Genomic DNA, 15000 nt, shown 5'->3' with positions numbered 1-15000 from the left:
GGCTGGGTTTGCCCAGGGTGCGCTCCGAAGCGGGGTTACTGGAGCGCCCCCTCTTTTTTTGTCAGAGCGTTTGGTGGGGTTTCTCGCATTGGCTCTTCCCAGGCCCGGTTGTTGGGTGCGCTCCCACCCTGGCGCGCGCGAAGTTGGAAGTTGGGTTAATTGCCCGGGCGCGCACCTTCGCCAGGGTGGGCACCTTGGTGCGCACACCTTGGCTGGGCTGCGCACCAGGGCGGGCTCAAGATGGCACCAGCATTCCCTTTTTCTCACTATCTTTCAAAACGGAAATTTTAAAATCTCGTTTTTTTTTTGCCTTTTATGGAAATTAGTGAAGGCATCGCATCAAAGGTGCGCACCTCGCTGCCCACCTTGGTGTGCTCCGAGGTGCCCACCACGGTGCGCAACGCCGGTGCGAACCCGGGAGCGCCCCGATGTGTGCTCCAAGGTGCGGCGTGCACGAAGTCGGACCCCGGTTTGCCCCGGGTGCGCACCTCGCGTGCACCTTGGTGCGCACACCTTGGCTGGGTTGCGCGGCCTGGTGGGCACCATGGTGCGCACCAAGGAGCGCTCCGAAGTGTGCTCCAAGGTGCGGCGTGCACGAAGTCGGAGCCCGGTTTGCCCCGGGTACGCACCTCGCGTGCACCTTCGCCGGGGTGGGCACCTCGGCTGGGTTGCGCGCCCTGGTGCGCACCAAGGAGCGCTCCGAAGTGTGCTCCAAGGTGCGGCGTGCACGAAGTCGGAGCCCGGTTTGCCCCGGGTGCGCACCTCGCGTGCACCTTCGGCGGGGTTGCGCGCCCTGGTGGGCACCATGGTGCGCACCAAGGAGCGCTCCGAAGTGTGCTCCAAGGTGCGGCGTGCACGAAGTCGGAGCCCGGTTTGCCCCGGGTGCGCACCTCGCGTGCACCTTCGGCGGGGTTGCGCGCCCTGGTGGGCACCATGGTGCGCACCAAGGAGCGCTCCGAAGTGTGCTCCAAGGTGCGGCGTGCACGAAGTCGGAGCCCGGTTTGCCCCGGGTGCGCACCTCGCGTGCACCTTCGCCGCGGTGGGCACCATGGCGTGCACGAAGTCGGAGCCCGGTTTGCCCCGGGTGCGCACCTCGCGTGCACCTTCGCCGGGGTGGGCACCTCGGCTGGGTTGCGCGCCCTGGTGCGCACCAAGGAGCGCTCCGAAGTGTGCTCCAAGGTGCGGCGTGCACGAAGTCGGAGCCCGGTTTGCCCCGGGTGCGCACCTCGCGTGCACCTTCGCCAGGGTGGGCACCTCGGTGCGCACACCTTCTCAATGTTTTCTTGCCTTTTCTGGAAATTGGTGAAGGCAGCGCATCAAAGGTGCGCACCTCGGTGTGCTCCGAGGTGCGAACCCGAGAGCGCTCCGAGGTGCCCACGAAGTCGAAAGTCGGGTTAATTGCATTGTTTTCCCCGGGTGCGCTCCGAGGTGCGCAACATCGGCGCGCACCAAGGAGGGCTCCGAAGTGTGCTCCAAGGTGCGCACGATGGCGTGCACCTCTGGTGCGCACGATTCGGAGCTCGGTTTGACCGGGGTGCGCACACCTTGGCTGGGTTGCGCACCTTTTGTGCGCTCCAAGGTGCGCACGAAGTCGGAGCTCGGTTTGCCCCGGGTGCGCACCTTCGCCAGGGTGCGCACCTTGATGCGCACGCCTTGGCTGGGCTGCGCACCTTGGTGGGCGCCATGGTGCGCACCTTTCGTGCGCTCCAAGGTGCGCACGAAGTCGGAGCTCGGTTTGCCCCGGGTGCGCACCTTGGTGGGCGCCATGGTGCACTCCGAGGTGCCCAAGATTGGTGCGCACCAAGGAGCGCTCCGAAGTGCGCTCCAAGGTGCGCGCGAAGTCGAAAGTTGGGTTAATTGTCCGGTTTGCCTCGGGTGCGCACCTTGCGTGCACCTTCGCCAGGGTGGGCGCCTTGGTGCGCACACCTTGGCTGGGCTGCGCACACCTTGGCACCCGCGTTTCCTTCATTTTAAATTTTTTTTTTTTACAATCTCTCAAGTGGGAAATTCTATAATCTCAACTTTTTTTGCCTTTTCAGGAAACTTTTGAATGGAGCGCATCATTGGTGCGCTCCGAAGTGTGCTCCAAAGCTCTCTCCAGCTGCGTGCACCTGCCCCGGCCGCGCACCCGGCCCCGCCCAGCTTCGCTCACCTGTCCCGGGCGTCTGGTGCGGAACCTTAGAGTAAGAAACATCACCGTGCACCTTGGCCAACGTGCGCGACTCGACCGAGCGCGCACTGGCCGAGGTGCACACCGATTTCACCTGGGTGCGCGCGCAGCACCTCGGGCGCACCGGGGTGCGCGCACAACGCCCGGGTTGCACCGTGGCCTGTGTGCTCGGGGCGCCTCGGGTGCGCGCTCGGTGTCGCCCCCGCGCGCGCGGTAGTGCGGGCAGCGCACCCCGGCCCGGCCCGGCCCCGACGAGAACGCAAACGGGCAAAAGGTTTATTCAAATAGCATTGCGACGCCCGGCGAAAAACTAAAAAAGGGTGCAACACCGGGACTTCCCGGGAGGTCACCCATCCCAGTACTACTCCGGCCCAAGCGCGCTTAACTGCGGAGTTCTGATGGGATCCGGTGCACTAATGCTGGTATGATCGCACCCGTTATGAGCTTGTCGCAGTGTGTACTTAGCAAACCGCGACCCACGTGCGAATCCACCCCGGCCACCCACCCCCGTCGAGGTGCACACCCTCCCTCGCGAAGTGCGCCCCGTTCGCCAAGTGTGAGCCCTGCCCGGGTGCGCGCACCTTGCTAGGGCGTCGGGTGTGCACCCGGCCCGGCCTACGTGCGTGCACCTGGAGGGGGCGTCGTGTGCGTGCAGTGTCCCGTCTGCAACGCGGTGCCCACACACCACCTCGGGCGCAACGACCTGCGCTCACATGTGGGCCGAGTGCACCTTGGTGCATGTTCGGGGCGCCTCGGGTGCACGCTCGATCTTGCCCCGGTGCACCAAGGCGCTCGGTTTGCCCCGGGTGCGCACTTGGTGCAAGGTGGGCACCCAAAATAGGGATCAAGCACCAAAACACAAGTTTCGGGATGCAAAATGGGACCCAAGGACCACAAATGCGTTCCAAGACCCATGATGGGTCCACGAGAACAAAAATGTGTTCCGAGACTTAATAAACAAATATTGGGTTTTAGGAGAAGAAACATGCTCTGATGCCCAAAACGAGAATCGACCCCGAAAAGGCCACAGGCCAAAAGTGGGATGCGAGACAAAAAAAAATGGGACCCGAGGACCAAAATTGGGTTCCCAGGTCGAAGACAGGGCAACCGGACAAGAAACGACCTCTAAGGCTCGAAATGAGTCCCGACGACTAAAACTTGACAAGAAGCACCCATCAGGCACCCAACTCGACACCCATGGGATGCCGACCCACCCGGGCTTCCACCTAGCACACCTTGGCACCCACCCACCCTCGCACCCAACCTCGCACCCAACTTAGCACCTTTGAACCCACATTGGCACTCACCCTGACCCTGGCACCTTGGAACCCACATTGGCACTCACCTTGACCCTGGCACCCACCTTTGCACTCACCTTGGGACCCACCCTGGCTCCCACCTCGGCACCCACCCAGACACCCACCTTGGTTCCTTGGCACCCACCTTGGATCCTTGGCACCCACCCCGACACCCACCTTGGCACGCAACTTGGCTACTTGCCACCCACCTTGGCTCCTTGACGCCCACCCCGACAACCACCCCGTGACCTACCCTGGCTAGGGTTGGTGCACACCCACCCTGGTGCCCACCTTGGCACCCACCCTATGACCCACCTTGGCACGCACCTTAGTACCCACCCCGTTACCCACCCTAGGACCCACCCCGTGACCCACCTTGGCCAGGGTGGGTGCACCCACCCTGGTGCCCACCTTGGCACCCACCCATCCTAGCACCCAGCCTGTGACCGGGCTTGGAACCCAACCTTGCACCCGCACCCGTCTTGGCCAGTGTGGGTGCGCACCCATCCTGGCACCCACGTTGTGACACACCCTTTAACCCACGCACCCTAGCACCCACGTTGGCACCCACCTTGGAACCCAACCTAGCAACTTGGCACCCACCCCGTGACCCACCTTGGCATCCACCATAGCAGTCGCCGACTTGGCACCCACCTCGGCACCCACCTTGACACTTGTGGACCCACCTTGCCACTCACCCTAGCATCGACCCATCCTAGCACCCACCCTGGCACCTTTGCACCCTAGCACTCACCCATCCTAGCACCTAACCTGTGACCCACCTTGACACTCACCCTCGCACCCACCTTGGAACCCAACCTAGCACCCACCCACCCTGACACCAACCCTAGCACCTACCCACCCTTGCACCCACCCTGTGACCCATCTTGGCACCCACCCATCCTACCACTCAACCTATCACCCACCTTCTCACCCACCTTGGCATCCACCTTAGCACCCACCCACACTGGCACCTTGGCACCCACCTCGGGCAAGGTGGGTGCACACCCACCCTGGCACCCAATTTAGAACCCACCGAGCATGTTACCCACCTTGGCACCCACATTGCAGCCCACCCTAGTACCCACCCTATGACCCACATTGGCATCCACACCCTAGCACCCAGGCACCTCGACACCCGCCTTGACACCCACCCTAGCACTGAACCTGTGACCCACCTTGGAACTCACCCTAGAACCCACCCACCCTGTGAACCACCTTGGCATCCACCTTAGCACCCACCCACCTTGGCACCCACTCTAGCACTCACCCATCCTAACACCCAACTTGTTACCCACCTTGGCACCCGCCCTCGCGTCCACCTTGAAACCCACCCTAGCACCCACCCACGCAGGAGCCCACCTTGGCACCCAACCTAACACCCACGCATCCTGGCACCCAACTTGTGACCCACCTTGGAACCCACCCTAGTACCCACCTTTGAACCCACTATATCACCAACCCACCTTGGCACCCACCCTATGACCCTCTTTGGAATCCACCCTAGCACGCACCCACCCTGGCACCCACCATGGAGCGCACCCTAGCACCCACCCACCTCGGCACGCACCTCAACACCCACCTTGGTGTGCGCACTGCGCCAACCTCTCAAAGACCCTATGTGGTGCGCTCCAAAGTGTACACCTTTGGTGCGCTCCAAGGTGCGCACCTTTGGTGCACACCGAGGTGCACACCAAAGTGTGCACCGAGGTGAGCACCAAAGTGCACTCCAGGGTGCACACCAAGGCGTGCACCTTTGGTGCGGTCAATGCAAACGAATTCGGAAGTTGGGGTCGATGTCCTAATCGCTGCTGCAGACTACACGTATGAGAATCGGACAAATAGCTTTATATAGGGGAGGTGTTGCGTTTGATGGGTCGACTCCCCTGGTTGTGTGCACTGCACCAACTTCAAAGACCCTGTCTTGTTTAAGAAGTCAAAAGTTGGGGTGGATGTCCTAATCATTGCTGCAGTCTACGCATGTATGAGAATCAGACAAATAGCTTATATAGGGGAGGTGTTGCATTCGGTGGGTTGACTCCCCTGGTTGTGCGCACTGCGCCAACCTCAAAGACCCCGCATAGCAGAAGAAGTCGGAAGTCGGATTTTGGTGAGCACCAAGGCGTGCACCTTTGGTGCGGTCAACGCAGACGAATTCAGAAGTTGGGGTGGATGTCCTAATCGTTGTTGCAGGCTACACATGTATGAGAATCAGACAAATAGCTTATATAGGGGAGGTGTTGGGTTTGATGGGTCAACTCCCTTGGTTGTGCGCATTACGCCAACCTCAAAGACCTTGTTTTCGTTAAGAAGTCAAAAGTTGGGGTCAATGTCCTAATGGCTCCTGCAGGCTACACATGTATGAGAATCGGACAAATAGCTTATATAGGGGAGGTGTTGGGTTTGATGGGTCGACTCCCCTGGTTGTGCGCATTACGTCAACCTCAAAGACCTTGTTTTCGTTAAGAAGTCAAAAGTTGGGGTCGATGTCCTAATTGCTCCTGTAGACTACACATGTATGAGAATCAGACAAATAGCTTATATAGGGGAGGTGTTGGGTTTGATGGGTTGACTCCCCTAGTTGTTCGCATTACACCAACCTCAAAGACCTTGTTTTCGTTTAGAAGCCGAAAGTTGGGGTCGATGTCCTAATTGCTCCTGCAGGCTACGCATGTATGAGAATCAGACAAATAGCTTATATAGGGGAGGTGTTGGGTTTGATGGGTCGACTCCCCTGGTTGTGCGCATTGCGCCAACCTCAAAGACCCTGCATTGCGGATGAAGTCGAAAGTCAGAGTTTGGTGTGCTACAAGGTGTGGTCGAAGGTGCTCACCTAGGTGTGCACCTTTGGAGCACAGGAAAAGTGCCCTCCAAAAGTGCGCACCTTTGGAGTGCACAAAAGTGCCCTCCAAAAGTGCGCACCTTTGGAGCGCAGAAAAGTGCCCTCCAAAAAGTGCCCTCCAAAAGTGCGCACCTTTGGAGCGCAGAAAAGTGCCCTCCAAAAAGTGCCCTCCAAAAGTGCGCACCTTTGGAGCGCAGAAAAGTGCCCTCCAAAAAGTGCCCTCCAAAAGTGCGCACCTTTGGAGCGCAGAAAAGTGCCCTCCAAAAAGTGCCCTCCAAAAGTGCGCACCTTTGGAGCGCAGAAAAGTGCCCTCCAAAAAGTGCCCTCCAAAAGTGCGCACCTTTGGAGCGCAGAAAAGTGCCCTCCAAAAAGTGCCCTCCAAAAGTGCGCACCTTTGGAGCGTAGAAAAGTGCCCTCCAAAAAGTGCCCTCCAAAAGTGCGCACCTTTGGAGCGCAGAAAAGTGCCCTCCAAAAAGTGCCCTCCAAAAGTGCGCACCTTTGGAGCGCAGAAAAGTGCCCTCCAAAAAGTGCCCTCCAAAAGTGCGCACCTTTGGAGCGCAGAAAAGTGCCCTCCAAAAGTGCGCACTTTTGGTGCGCACCAAGGCGCTGGTTCGGTCGTTGCAGGCGAGTTCGGAAGTTGGGGTCGATGTCCTGAGCGGAGGTGCAAACTACACAGGTGTCGGAATCGGACAAATAGCTTATATAGGGGAGGTGTATGCTTCGATGGGTCGACTCCCCAGGTTGAGCGCACCGCGCCAACCTCAAAGACCCTACGGTATGGATGAAGTCGGAAGTTGGGTCCGATGACCGATTCGATTAGTAGGTATGCTCATGAGGTCGGAATTTGGGTCCGATGACCTGCCATGTGCAGGAAGGCGAATGTTGACACTGTGCGTTGCAAGGTGCACACCAAGGCGCTGGTGCGGTCTTTTTAGTCGAGTTCGGAAGTTGGGGTCGATGTCCTGATCGGAGGTGCAAGCTACACAGGTGTGGGAATCGGACAAATAGCTTATATAGGGGAGGTGTATGCTTCGTTGGGTCGACTCCCCGGGTTGAGCGCACCGCGCCAACCTCAAAGACCCTACGGTATGGATGAAGTCGGAAGTTGGGTCCGATGACCGATTCGATATGTAGGCATACTCGCGAGGTCGGAATTTGGGTCCGATGACCTGCCACGTGCAGGAAGGCGAATGTTGGCACTGTGCGTTGCAAGGTGCGCACCAAGGCGCTGGTTCGGTCGTTGGAGGCGAGTTCGGAAGTTGGGGTCGATGTCTTGATCGGAGGTGCAAACTACACAGGTGTGGGAATCGGACAAATAGCTTATATAGGGGAGGTGTATGCTTCGTTGGGTCGACTCCCCGGGTTGAGCGCACCGCGCCAACCTCAAAGACCCTACGGTATGGATGAAGTCGGAAGTTGGGTCCGATGACCGATTCGATATGTAGGCATACTCGCGAGGTCGGAATTTGGGTCCGATGACCTGCCATGTGCAGGAAGGCGAATGTTGGGACTGTGCGTCGCAAGGTGCGCACCAAGGCGCTGGTGCCGTCGTTGCAGTCGAGTTCGGAAGTTGGGGTCGATGTCCTGGTCAGAGGTGCAAACTACACAGGTGTGGGAATCGGACAAATAGCTTATATAGGGGAGGTGTATGCTTCGATGGGTCGACTCCCTGGGTTGAGCGCACCGCGCCAACCTCAAAGACCCTACAGTATGGATGAAGTCGGAAGTTGGGTCCGATGACCGATTCGATACGTAGGCATATTGGCGAGGTCTGAATTTGTGTCCGATGACCTGCCATGCGCAGGAAGGCGGAATTTGGGTCCGATGACCGAGTTGATGGCGTGCCATGCGCAGAAAGGCGGAATTTGGGTCCGATGACCGAGTTGATGTTGATGGCCCGCCATGCACAGGAAGGCGGAATTTGGGTCCGATGACCGATTTGAAGGCGTGCCATACGCAAAAAGGCGGAGTTTGGGTCCGATGACCGAGTTGATATTGATGGCCCGCCATGCGCAGGAAGGCGGAATTTGGGTCCGATGACCTGACATACGCATGGAGTCCGACTCGGGGGCCGATGTTCGATTCGATGACTTGCATTGTGGGTAAAGTCGGAAGTTGTGGTCTTTGACCCGATTCGATGACCAGACTTCGGCTGCTTGAGAATCGGACAAATAACTTATATAGGGGAGGTAGTGTTCTCGAGCATCCTCCCCCCGTGCCCGTTTATGTCGATTGATGCTGGTGCTCGACTGGTTGGAGCGCTCGGATGCAAAAATCTTGCACCAGGATTTATCGATTGTGATGGACACGGCAAGTCTCCTGATTGCTATGCAGGAGCTCATCGTGAATCTCTATGCGGCCTTGGTATGGACTCGACCTGCGGAATGGTTCGGCAATGGTAGTCGCTCCAACACGTCCTTGCAATGGCCACAGAGGTGATTCGACTAGAGCTCCAGTCTAGCTTTTGGGTTGCTTGGCGGACTGGTATAGCCGCGATCGAGTTCCGGCCATGAACGTTTTAGATAGCTCTTGGGCTTTCTGGGACGGAAGTCGGAAGTTTGGGCTGTTGTCCGATTTGATGACCATTCTTCGGATGTGTGAGAATCGGACAAATAACTTATATAGGGGACTGTGTTGTCTCACGCAGCCCCCTCCGTGCCCCTCTATCTCGACCGATGTTGGTGCTTGAAAGGGTTGGGATCGCTCGGATTTATAAACGTGCACCACCATTTGTCGAGTGTGAGGGACGCGGCAGGTCTCCTAAATGCTATGCGGGCGCTCTCTGAGAATCTCTATCCGGCCTCGACACAGACTAGTCTTGCTGAATGGTTTGGCACTGGTAGTCGATCCAACACGTCGTTGTTGTGGCCGCCTAGGCGATTCGATTCGAGCCCCCGTCTAGCTTTTGGGTTGCTTGGCGGATTTTGCCCTATCCGCAAGTGAGCTCGGTCCCTAAACGTTCGAGAAACCCGATTGCTATGCGCCGACTCTCTTTCTTGCGAGCCTCCATCTAGCTTTTGGGTCTCTACGGAACGGAAGTCGGAATCTGGGACCGTTGTTTGATTCGACGAGGCAGACTACGGTTGTGCGAGAATCGGACAAATAACTTATATAGGGGAGGTGTTGACTGGAGCATTCTCCCCCGTGCCCCTCTAACTCGACCAATGCTGGCGCTCGAACGGTGGTAGCGCTCGGATTTTCATTGAGCGCCAGCATTGGTCGATTTAGAGGGGCATGCGAGATTCCCGAATGCTATGCGAGGGCTCTAACGGAAATGTCTATTGGTTTCGGTATGGATGCAATTGCGAGTGGTTCGGCAAAGGTAGTCGTTCCGATGCGTCCATGTCGTGGCCAAATCGATAATTCGATTTGAGCCCTCGTATAGCATTTGGGTCTCTCGATGTGATTCCGCATTCCAGTCCCTTTGGGCACTGCTTGAGCCGCATCCCAGGGGGTTCCCTTCCCAATAATCTGCCTCGCAACCCGATTGCTATGCGGTGAGGCTCCTCGGCCGCCTCGGAACTATCTGTGTATCAGACGCATCGCGGGATAAGGGGTTGGCAACGGTAGTCGCCCCAAGCGCGTCCGATGCTTGGACCATTCCGAGGCGGCCCTGAAGCCTCTTCCGTCTAGCCGTTGGGTCCTTCTCGCCGCATCCCTCGCCTCGCACCCCGATTGCTATGCGGTGAGGCTCCTCGGCCGCCTCGGAACTATCTGTGTATCGGACGCGTCGCGGGATAAGGGGTTGTCACTGGTAGTCGCCCCAAGCGCGTCCGATGCTTGGACCATTCCGAGGCGGCCCTGAAGCCTCTTCCGTCTAGCCGTTGGGTCCTTCTCGCCGCATCCCTCGCCTCGCACCCCGATTGCTATGCGGTGAGGCTCCTCGGCCGCCTCGGAACTATCTGTGTATCGGACGCGTCGCGGGATAAGGGGTTGTCATTGGTAGTCGCCCCAAGCGCGTCCGATGCTTGGACCATTCCGAGGCGGCCCTGAAGCCTCTTCCGTCTAGCCGTTGGGTCCTTCTCGCCGCATCCCTCGCCTCGCACCCCGATTGCTATGCGGTGAGGCTCCTCGGCCGCCTCGGAACTATCTGTGTATCGGACGCGTCGCGGGATAAGGGGTTGTCACTGGTAGTCGCCCCAAGCGCGTCCGATGCTTGGACCATTCCGAGGCGGCCCTGAAGCCTCTTCCGTCTAGCCGTTGGGTCCTTCTCGCCGCATCCCTCGCCTCGCACCCCGATTGCTATGCGGTGAGGCTCCTCGGCCGCCTCGGAACTATCTGTGTATCGGACGCGTCGCGGGATAAGGGGTTGTCACTGGTAGTCGCCCCAAGCGCGTTCGATGCTTGGACCATTCCGAGGCGGCCCTGAAGCCTCTTCCGTCTAGCCGTTGGGTCCTTCTCGCCGCATCCCTCGCCTCGCACCCCGATTGCTATGCGGTGAGGCTCCTCGGCCGCCTTGGAACTATCTGTGTATCGGACGCGTCGCGGGATAAGGGGTTGTCACTGGTAGTCGCCCCAAGCGCGTCCGATGCTTGGACCATTCCGAGGCGGACCCGAAGCCTCTTCCGTCTAGCCGTTGGGTCCTTCTCGCCGCATCCTTCGCCTCGCACCCCGATTGCTATGCGGTGAGGCTCCTCGGCCGCCTCGGAACTATCTGTGTATCGGACGCGTCGCGGGATAAGGGGTTGTCACTGGTAGTCGCCCCAAGCGCGTCCGATGCTTGGACCATTCCGAGGCGGACCCGAAGCCTCTTCCGTCTAGCCGTTGGGTCCTTCTCGCCGCATCCCTCGCCTCGCACCCCGATTGCTATGCGGTGAGGCTCCTCGGCCGCCTTGGAACTATCTGTGTATCGGACGCGTCGCGGGATAAGGGGTTGTCACTGGTAGTCGCCCCAAGCGCGTCCGATGCTTGGACCATTCCGAGGCGGACCCGAAGCCTCTTCCGTCTAGCCGTTGGGTCCTTCTCGCCGCATCCCTCGCCTCGCACCCCGATTGCTATGCGGTGAGGCTCCTCGGCCGCCTTGGAACTATCTGTGTATCGGACGCGTCGCGGGATAAGGGGTTGTCACTGGTAGTCGCCCCAAGCGCGTCCGATGCTTGGACCATTCCGAGGCGGACCCGAAGCCTCTTCCGTCTAGCCGTTGGGTCCTTCTCGCCGCATCCCTCGCCTCGCACCCCGATTGCTATGCGGTGAGGCTCCTCGGCCGCCTTGGAACTATCTGTGTATCGGACGCGTCGCGGGATAAGGGGTTGTCACTGGTAGTCGCCCCAAGCGCGTCCGATGCTTGGACCATTCCGAGGCGGCCCCGAAGCCTCTTCCGTCTAGCCGTTGGGTCCTTCTCGCCGCATCCCTCGCCTCGCACCCCGATTGCTATGCGGTGAGGCTCCTCGGCCGCCTTGGAACTATCTGTGTATCGGACGCGTCGCGGGATAAGGGGTTGTCACTGGTAGTCGCCCCAAGCGCGTCCGATGCTTGGACCATTCCGAGGCGGCCCCGAAGCCTCTTCCGTGTAGCCGTTGGGTCCTTCTCGCCGCATCCCTCGCCTCGCACCCCGATTGCTATGCGGTGAGGCTCCTCGGCTGCCTTGGAACTATCTGTGTATCGGACGCGTCGCGGGATAAGGGGTTGTCACTGGTAGTCGCCCCAAGCGCGTCCGATGCTTGGACCATTCCGAGGCGGACCTGAAGCCTCTTCCCTCTAGCCGTTGGGGCTTTCTCGCCGCATCCCTCGCCTCGCACCCTGATTGCTATGCTGTGAGGCTCCTCGGCCGCCTTGGAACTATCTGTGTATCGGACGCATCGCGGGATAAGGGGTTGGCAGTGGTAGTCGCCCCAAGCGCATCCGATGCTTGGACCATTCCGAGGCGGCCCTGCAGCCTCTTCCGTCTAGCCGTTGGGGCCATCTCGCCGCATCCCCCACCTCGCACCACGATTGCTATGCGGTGAGGCTCCTTGGCCGCCTCGGAACTATCTGTGTATCGGACGCATCGCGGGATAAGGGGTTGTCACTGGTAGTCGCCCCAAGCGCGTCCGATGCTTGGACTATTCCGAGGCGGCCCTGCAGCCTCTTCCGTCTAGCCGTTGGGGCCATCTCGCTGCATCCCCCACCTCCTCGGCCGCCTCGGAACTATCTGTGTATCGGACGCATCGCGGGATAAGGGGTTGGCAGTGGTAGTCGCCCCAAGCGCGTCCGATGCTTGGACTATTCCGAGGCAGCCCTGCAGCCTCTTCCGTCTAGCCTTTGGGGCCATCTCGCCGCATCCCTCGCCTCGCACCCCGATTGCTATGCGGTGAGGCTCCTCGGCCGCCTGGGAACTATCTTCGTATCGGACGCATCGCGGGATAAGGGGTTGTCACTGGTAGTCGCCCCAAGCGCGTCCGATGCTTGGACTATTCCGAGGCGGCCCTGTGGCCTCTTCCGTCTAGCCGTTGGGGCCATCTCGCCGCATCCCCCACCTCGCACCCCGATTGCTATGCGGTGAGGCTCTTCGGCCGCCTTGGAACTATCTTCGTATCGGACGCATCGCGGGATAAGGGGTTGTCACTGGTAGTGGCCCCAAGCGCGTCCGATGCTTGGACTATTCCGAGGCGGCCCTGCAGCCTCTTCCGTCTAGCCGTTGGGGCCATCTCGCCGCATCCCCCACCTCGCACCCCGATTGCTATGCGGTGAGGCTCCTCGGCCGCCTTGGAACTATCTTCGTATCGGACGCATCGCGGGATAAGGGGTTGTCACTGGTAGTCGCCCCAAGCGCGTCCGATGCTTGGACTATTCCGACGCGGCCCTGTGGCCTCTTCCGTCTAGCCGTTGGGGCCATCTCGCCGCATCCCCCACCTCGCACCCCGATTGCTATGCGGTGAGGCTCCTCGGCCGCCTTGGAACCATCTTCGTATCGGACGCATCGCGGGATAGGGGGCTGTCACTGGTAGTCGCCCCAAGCGTGTCCGATGCTTGGACCATTCCTAGGCGGCCCTGAAGCCTCTTCCGTCTAGCCGTTGGGGCCTTCCCGCCCCATCCCTCGCCTCGCACCCCCGATTGCTATGCGGTGAGGCTCCTCGGCCGCCTTGGAACCATCTGTGTATCGGACGCATCGCGGGATAAGGGGTTGGCACTGGCAGTCGCCCCAAGCGCGTCCGATGCTTGGACCATTCCGAGGTGGCCCTGAAGCCTCTTCCGTCTAGCCGTTGGGGCCTTCCCGCCCCATCCCTCGCCTCGCACCCCGATTGATATGCGGTGAGGCTCCTCGGCCGCCTTGGAACTATCTGTGTATCGGACGCATCGCGGGATAAGGGGTTGGCACTGGTAGTCGTCCCAATCGCATCTGATGCTTGGACCATTCCGAGGCGGCCCTGCAGCCTCTTCCGTTTAGCCGTCGGGGCCTTCCCGCCGCATCCCTCGCCTCGCATCCCGATTCCTATGCGGTGAGTCTTCTCGGCCGCCGCGGAACTATACCTGTTATTGCTACTGCATCCTTCGGCTGGTAACCTCCTCTGCCGCCTTGGAACGTTCTCTTTGTCGGACGCGTCGCGGGATAAGGGGTTGGCACTGGTAGTCGCCCCAAGCGCGCCCGATGCATAGACCGCTCCGAGTCGACCTTGCTTTCAGCCTCTCACATGCATAGACCTCTCTGAGTCGACCCTGCAGCCTCTCACGTTTAGCCTTTGGAATCTCGCCTCACAACATGATTGCTATCCTTGATGCATCCCTTGCCTCGAGCCCTGATTGCTTTCTTGGCTGCATCCCTCCTCTCCTCACAGCCCGGTTGTCATCACTGCTTCATCCGTCGCTTCATGCATTCTGGCTGCTGGGCCCTTCCCACCGCACACCTCGATTGCTATCTCTTCTGCATCACACACCCCGATTGCTATCTCTGCTACATCCCTCGGCTCTCACTTCTGCATCCTTCGCCTCACACCTCGATTGCTATCAATGCTGCATCCGTAACCTCACACCCCGATTGCTATGCGGGGAGGCTCCTTGGCCGCCTTGGAAATTTCTGTGTGTCGGACGCACCGCGGGATAAGGGGTTGGCACTGGTAGTCGCCCCAAGTGCGCCCGATTCTTAGACCGCTTCGAGGTGACCTCGTAGCCTCTTTCGTCCAGGCTTCCTGCCTTCAACGCCCTTTTTACACCTCGATTGCTATGCGCGGGCTCGTTGGCGTCTATCACCTCTCTGCGAAGAGTGGCACGATGATTGTTGGGGTAAATCGTAGCAGTCCGATCTCTGGCCTTGGGCCATTGTGAGGGCTGATCGATTTCCTGTGCGCATCTCGTGTTCGCCCAGTAACAGACTCGACGACTTGTAATCGGTCTTGTTCCCGATTGTTCCTGGAGGTAGTCTTCGGAACTCTTGGATTTGACCTGTCACTCGAACTGTCCTCTTCCGAGGATGCTTGTGTGTGTGTGCTTGTGCCATTTCCTTGGCGGTATTAACGAGATATTAAAGAGCGGAGTGAGCGCCTCGCCCAGCTATGTTTGGGGCTCTCACTCCCTTACCCGGTGTGCGACCGCTTTGCACGTAGGTTGCGGAGCATCGCGACTCTTTCGATGTTTGGCGGTTGTCTTCCGGTGATGCGTTGGTCCCGAAGTGCACGTTACTAGCATTTCTGCCATTGTTCTCGATCTTTGGCACGTTCCTTCGTTGCAATTGGATATATATCTCCGTTTATACGCGCAGGCTTCTCCCGCCTATT

The 15000-nt window shown here is 59.4% G+C and overlaps 1 non-coding gene across 1 annotated transcript; it reads right to left on the bottom strand.

Annotated features, from left to right (window-relative positions):
• Nucleotides 1-2487: 2487 nt before the first annotated feature.
• LOC131872543 (5S ribosomal RNA) lies at nucleotides 2488-2606 on the bottom strand. The gene has a single exon (XR_009370683.1). It is a non-coding gene; the product is annotated as a 5S ribosomal RNA (ribosomal RNA).
• Between the last annotated feature and the right edge of the window lie 12394 nt (nucleotides 2607-15000).

This window comes from Cryptomeria japonica, unplaced genomic scaffold (genome assembly GCF_030272615.1).
Source record: "Cryptomeria japonica unplaced genomic scaffold, Sugi_1.0 HiC_scaffold_644, whole genome shotgun sequence".
Classification (NCBI taxonomy): Eukaryota; Viridiplantae; Streptophyta; class Pinopsida; order Cupressales; family Cupressaceae; genus Cryptomeria; species Cryptomeria japonica.
Note: the sequence above shows the minus strand (reverse complement) of the source record. Positions and strands in the feature narration are given on the sequence as shown.